Source organism: Pteropus medius, unplaced genomic scaffold (assembly GCF_902729225.1).
Source record: "Pteropus medius unplaced genomic scaffold, Ma_sr-lr_union100, whole genome shotgun sequence".
In the NCBI taxonomy this organism is placed as follows: domain Eukaryota; kingdom Metazoa; phylum Chordata; class Mammalia; order Chiroptera; family Pteropodidae; genus Pteropus; species Pteropus medius.
The window spans coordinates 10573-16404 of NW_024340759.1; the positions used below are offsets into that span (position 1 = coordinate 10573).

Below are 5832 nucleotides of genomic sequence, written 5' to 3' on the forward strand. Positions count from 1 at the left end.
TCTATTAGATCGTATTTTGTTAAACATTTGAGATTTATAATAAAAACTGGTAAATTGAAGAAAACATGAGTACTAATAGCTGATAATTTCCTCAGTCATCCTGGTATATTTACGTTTTCTCCCCCAGGAAAATTGAAGTTAAAATCTCATATTTCTCATGATAATCAAGAAGGACCGAATTCTCCCAATGTAAAGAGAAGTGTCATGAGCAGCAACTCGCCCTCAGCTGCAGCTGCGGAGCTGTGCCACGAAAACGTGACCGGATCCTGTGTGAAAACCCCGTACTTGCCTGGACCCTGCCTGGTTCTCTATGCACTGTTGGCTTTGGGGCTGTGCTGGCTGTGTTTGGAAACCTCTTGGTGTTGATTTCAGTCCTGCATTTCAAGAAGCTGCTTTCTCCAACCAACTTTCTCATTGCCTCACTGGCCTGCGCTGACTCTCTGGTGGGCGTCACGGTGCTGCCCTTCAGCATGGTCAGGTCCATGGAGAGCTGCTGGTACTTCGGCAAGAGCATCTGTGCTTTCCACATGTGCTGTGATGTGGCTTTTTATTACTCTTCTCTCTTCCACTTGTGATTCATATCCATCAACAGGTACATTGCTGTTACTGACCCTCTGCTCTATGCTACCAACTGCACAGGGTCTGCGTCAGGAATTTGCATCAGCATCTCCTCGATCCTGCCCATTGCATACAGTGGTGCCGTGTTCTACACTGGCGCCTATGACGATGGGCTAGAAGAATTATCTAGTGCCCTCAACTGCATAGGAGGTTGTCATACAGTTGTAAATCAAAACTGGGTGTTGATAGATTTTCTATCCTTCTTTATACCTAACCCTGTTATGATTATTGTCTATAGTAATATTTTTCTTGTGGCTAGACAACAGGCTAAAAGGATGGAAAATACTGCTGGCAATACAGAATTATCATTAGATAGTTATAAATCCAGAGTGGCCAAGAGAGAGAGAAAAGCAGCTAAAATCCTGGGGGTGACCGTGGTAGCATTTATGATTTTGTGGTTACCTTATAGTATTGACTCACTAATTGATGCCTTTATGGGCTTCATAACTCCTGCCTATCTTTATGAGATTTGCTGTTGGTGTGCTTATTATAACTCAGCCATGAACCCTTTGATTTATGCTTTATTTTACCCATAGTTTAAGAAAGCCATAAAAGTTATTGTAAGTGGTCGTGTTTTCAAGGAAAGTTCATCAGTGATCATTTCGTTCTTTGAACAACTGTAAGCAATTAGATTGAGATAGTTGAAGATATCTTTACACTGTCCAAATGAAATGAGTTTTTGAAAATCAAGTTATTGAGTATTATTAAGAAGAAAAACACATTCTTCAAATTTGATAGGGTAAATCAATGTTTTTCAATTATATTAGTATGTGTACTTCTCTCATACTTCCCCCAAAATATTTATTTGTCTAATAAATGTTAAATCCTATTTGTTAATTGTTGCAGAGCTCCCCATACCACATTCCCTGCAGACACTTCCCTCTCTCAATTTTCCTTTTTATTCCAGTGTCTCTTCCCTTGCTAACCTAAAAACATCTTTGTTTTCTTTGATTTCCTTTCTTCTTTCTTTACAAAGTCTTTTACTTACTCCCAACATGTCAAAATTTTTCTGTGACTGACGTCATGAGGTATTGCTTTTTTTTTTTTTGTTCCTTCGTTTTGCTTTGCTTATTTTCCACAGAAAAACTCTTTGGATAGCAATCGATCTATTATGCTTAATGTCTGCATGGTGTCTGTGTCAGAAATTTGCTTCAGTATCTCATGGAGCCTGCCCTTTGCATACGGGTGCCCATGAGGATGGAATGTAGGAATTAGTAAGTGCTCTCTACTCCACAGGTGGTGTCAGCTTGTTTTAAATCAAATTAGATGTTGATAAAATCTCTATTATTTTCACATCTCTCATTTTAAGATGATTCAATATATTGGGGGGTGGTAGGTTGGAAAACAGACTAAAAAGATTGAAACTACTAGTAGAAAATAGCTGTATTATCAGGGAATTGTAGAGCACGGTATCTAAGAGAGAGAGAAAAGCAGCTAGAACGTTGGGTTCACAATTAGTGTTTTTGATCTCATGGTTACCACATGTATTTGATTCATTCACTGATTGGTTTTTGGGTTTTATAATACCTTCTTATGTTTATGAGATATTTTACTGGTTCCGTAATTATAATTCTGCTCTAAATCATTTGATTGATGATTTTTTTACCCTTTGTCTAGAAGAACAATAAAACTCATAAGTACCAAGTAATAAATGGGAGTTTATCAACCATAAATTAATTTATAAATAAGCCTAAATTTCAAATTAATGTTTTGAAAGATTTGAAGTTGATATGGTTACATAATGGAAACTTCTCAATAATTATGATATGAAATACAGTGCATGGTAATGATTCATTAAATTGGTGAGGAAAAATGGTACCTCAATTTCCACAGCATAATCTTTATGCTTTCTCCTTCTTGGTGAATTGAACTTCTTGAAGCATTTGAGAGAAATGCATGTACTAAGAGTGGTGAACAGAAAACGCATAATTTCTAGTCTCCTCAAATTTGTGCACTTCCCTGCTCTGTCAGTTGTTAATTATTTTATCTTTGCAAGCTTCCCTTATCTTTCTTACGTTGCCTACCAAGCTTACCTTTCTGTCATTATCAAAGGTTTCCTGATTTTGTATTCCCTGTGACAATTTTGTATTCCATGTCTTTTTGTGGACTTGTTAACTTTGCTTTCATTTTGAGTAGCTTGTTTCTGAGCGTCGGTCTTTCTGGAGCTCCTAGAGGTCTCTGAGCCATATACACAAGCCATTTTGACTCAGGACAAGATTCCTATTTTATATGTTGGGGGTATATTTTCTGATCATGGAAAGAACCAGCAGCAAATGGTACAATTTTTGCAATAGAGATAGTCTCTTGAATGATTGTTTTCTTATTCCATGAGGTGTGTTGTTCTACCTATCAGCAGGATGGACTTCAATTTTCTGTCATTTTTTTTTTCTAGTAACACTATCCAAAGTTTATACATTGTCCATGATAAAAATTACAATGTATTGTAAGTTATGGGAAAAAGATGGATTATTCAAGAAATGTTGATGTGTCACATAATCTTGGGGGACTATGTTGTTAAGCATGTTGCTTCATTCATTTCAGAAAACTAAAACTGATTTCTTTCAGATGTTAAAAAGTTAGAGAAAATACAGCTTTTGTAATTTTTCACTGGTATAATTATAACAGAAAACCCACAGAAATTCATGCACTCAATTTAAAAATTTAAACTTCAAAAGAAGACTGTCATGTTAACGGGAAAAAAAGACAAACAGGAAAAATCATTGGCACTATACATGATGAAAAATAGTTAATAGATTTAAAAGTGTAAGCTTTTTACAAAATAGTAAGGAAGCAATAAATATTACCCAAAATTGACGAATAGGCCATTTTTCAGAGGAAAATTACAAATGGCCAAAAAACACATTAAAATGCCAATAGTACAAAATTTTAAAATGTAATAGAGTTTGATATATCAAATTGGCAGATATTAGAAATGTCAACAATACTCGATGTTAACTAGCATCTGGGAAATTGAGCGCTCTCTTGAAAGTTGAACACGCTCATATAGATCTAGGGAAAATATAATTTAGATTCTCTTTTCTGGGATGGATTAAAATATTTGTATAAAAATTTAAATCATACATGTTGCATGATTCCGTACTTTTATTGCAAGTAATCCTAAGAAAAGAGCCAGGCAAGGAAGCAAACATGACCAGGTCATTCATTGTATAAGCTTTAATTATTAACTTCAAAAAAACCTACATCAGTATAGCATAAATTAAACAAATAATGTTCTACCTATGTAAGGGAATGTTATTAAGCCATTAAAAACTGCCAAAAAGTTTGTGTACATTGATATGGAAAAACAACCACAATATAGTTTGTGACTAAAAACAAGAAAACCAAAAATCTCTAGCCCAGATTGTAAAATAGTATATGTAATTATGACCCATATATATATATGGGTCATAATTACATATTTACATATATATATATATGGGTCATAATTACATAATTACATATATATATATATGGGTCATAATTACATATACATATATTTTAAAGGCATATTGAAGTATATATATATATGCCTTTAAAATATAACTTTATGTATAATAGACAGTGTATAGGTATGAGATAATTTACTTTGTAATTTATTTCTATCGTTTTAATATTCGTGATGATATAAATACATTGAAATTGCTATTACCAATACACATATCTATTTTCATCTGAGCATTGAAGTTAGGTCTGTCCGTGTGTCTCATTTTATTTTCACAGAATATGTTTGAGTGTATATATCTAAGATATTTTTTCTTATCTAATGAAGCAAAATCATAGCTTCATTGGTATATTTTAGGGACTACATCTGAAAGTGATTGAAGTATCTTAGGAATTACATCTTAACATTAAGTATTTTTAATGTAAATATTTGCCGCAGATCTTTAAGATTCTCCAACTTTTCTTCTCTAATATTAATTATTTGCTGTATCAGGAGCTATGGGAGGTATCGAGTCATTCTTTCACCTTCCATTTGTATTTATTTCTACTCTTTATGTTATCTCTTTAAAAGTGATAAAGAGTGTCAGCCCATTAAGTAAATCATCTCTCAAGTGTATGGGAGTGTGAGATAGACCTCGTTAGGACAGATTGACAGACATTGCAGAAAGATGCCTTAATGATCTCTGTGGTCCTTCCAGTGGACGAAATCAGACGTTTGTTAATGAGAGCAAGGGGAGAGAAGTGTTTTGTACTCTTGTCTCTTAGCATGAGAGGCAAGAGGCACCTGAACACGAAGCAGAGTCAAAGTGTTAAACTGTAAATGCAAAGTAGATAGTAATGATAATACACAGTCAATATATTTAACTAACAGTCTAGGCAAATTATCAAGTGATTGCATAACTGAGCCGGTTCTTATTTTAGTTCCCACATAATTCGATTGTGTTTAACAAGTATTTTTAGAAATGTATGTTAACTACTTATGAAATATTTTTATTGCGGTGAGAAACAACAGAAAATTAATTTTGCTCCAATCACAGTCTCCACATGAGCTCATCTTCCTTTGTCATCCCTTCATGAGATCTCAGGCAGACCTCAGAGCTGTCTAGTCTGAATGTTAAAGATTTTCACTGTGTTCTGCTTCATTTGAGAACTACAGTCTATATCTAATTGTACCCAGTGCTAGCGCGGACTAAGCTTAAAAAGCCTGGTTTTAGGGAAAGAGCATGTTTTGGTTTTTCATTCCTTATCTCACTCTGCTTTCTGCTCTATTCCACTGGGAGAAGGAGAAAGTAGAAGAAAAGAAGTATAATCATTTGATACCAAATCTGGTCTCCTTGCAACATTCACTTGGCGGTCATGACTACATCGTCTGTGAAATGAGCCTTCCTATAATGACCCGGTCATGCAGCGCTTATTTGGGTTCTTCAGGCATCTCTCCAAGAGGCATTTTTGTGCCTGGTTTCTAATCTAGTGATCAGCACTATATTGACTTTTTCAACATTTTCCTCAAGTCCTATGCGATGTATTCCAGACATTTTGTGTACTCTAAAATGGAAGGCTGGCCAGAAAGGCCAAGCCTGACTGGCTTCCATGTGTGTATTAGCCCACATGAAACTAATGACTCTTTGCACTTGAAATAGTGACTTTATAAGGTTCTCCCCCTGCTGGCCCAATTCTCTTCCCAGCCATCTCTCCCTAATTCTACTTGCCTCTGCTGAACATAAACACAGGTGAGGTCTGCAAGACTATTGAATAAGCAGATCTAAAGAGGGA

At 35.2% G+C, this 5832-nt stretch overlaps 1 pseudogene; it reads left to right on the forward strand.

Annotated features, from left to right (window-relative positions):
* The first annotated feature begins 204 nt into the window (after positions 1-204).
* Positions 205-1241, forward strand: LOC120581783 (trace amine-associated receptor 6-like; annotated as a pseudogene).
* The last annotated feature ends 4591 nt before the right edge of the window (positions 1242-5832 follow it).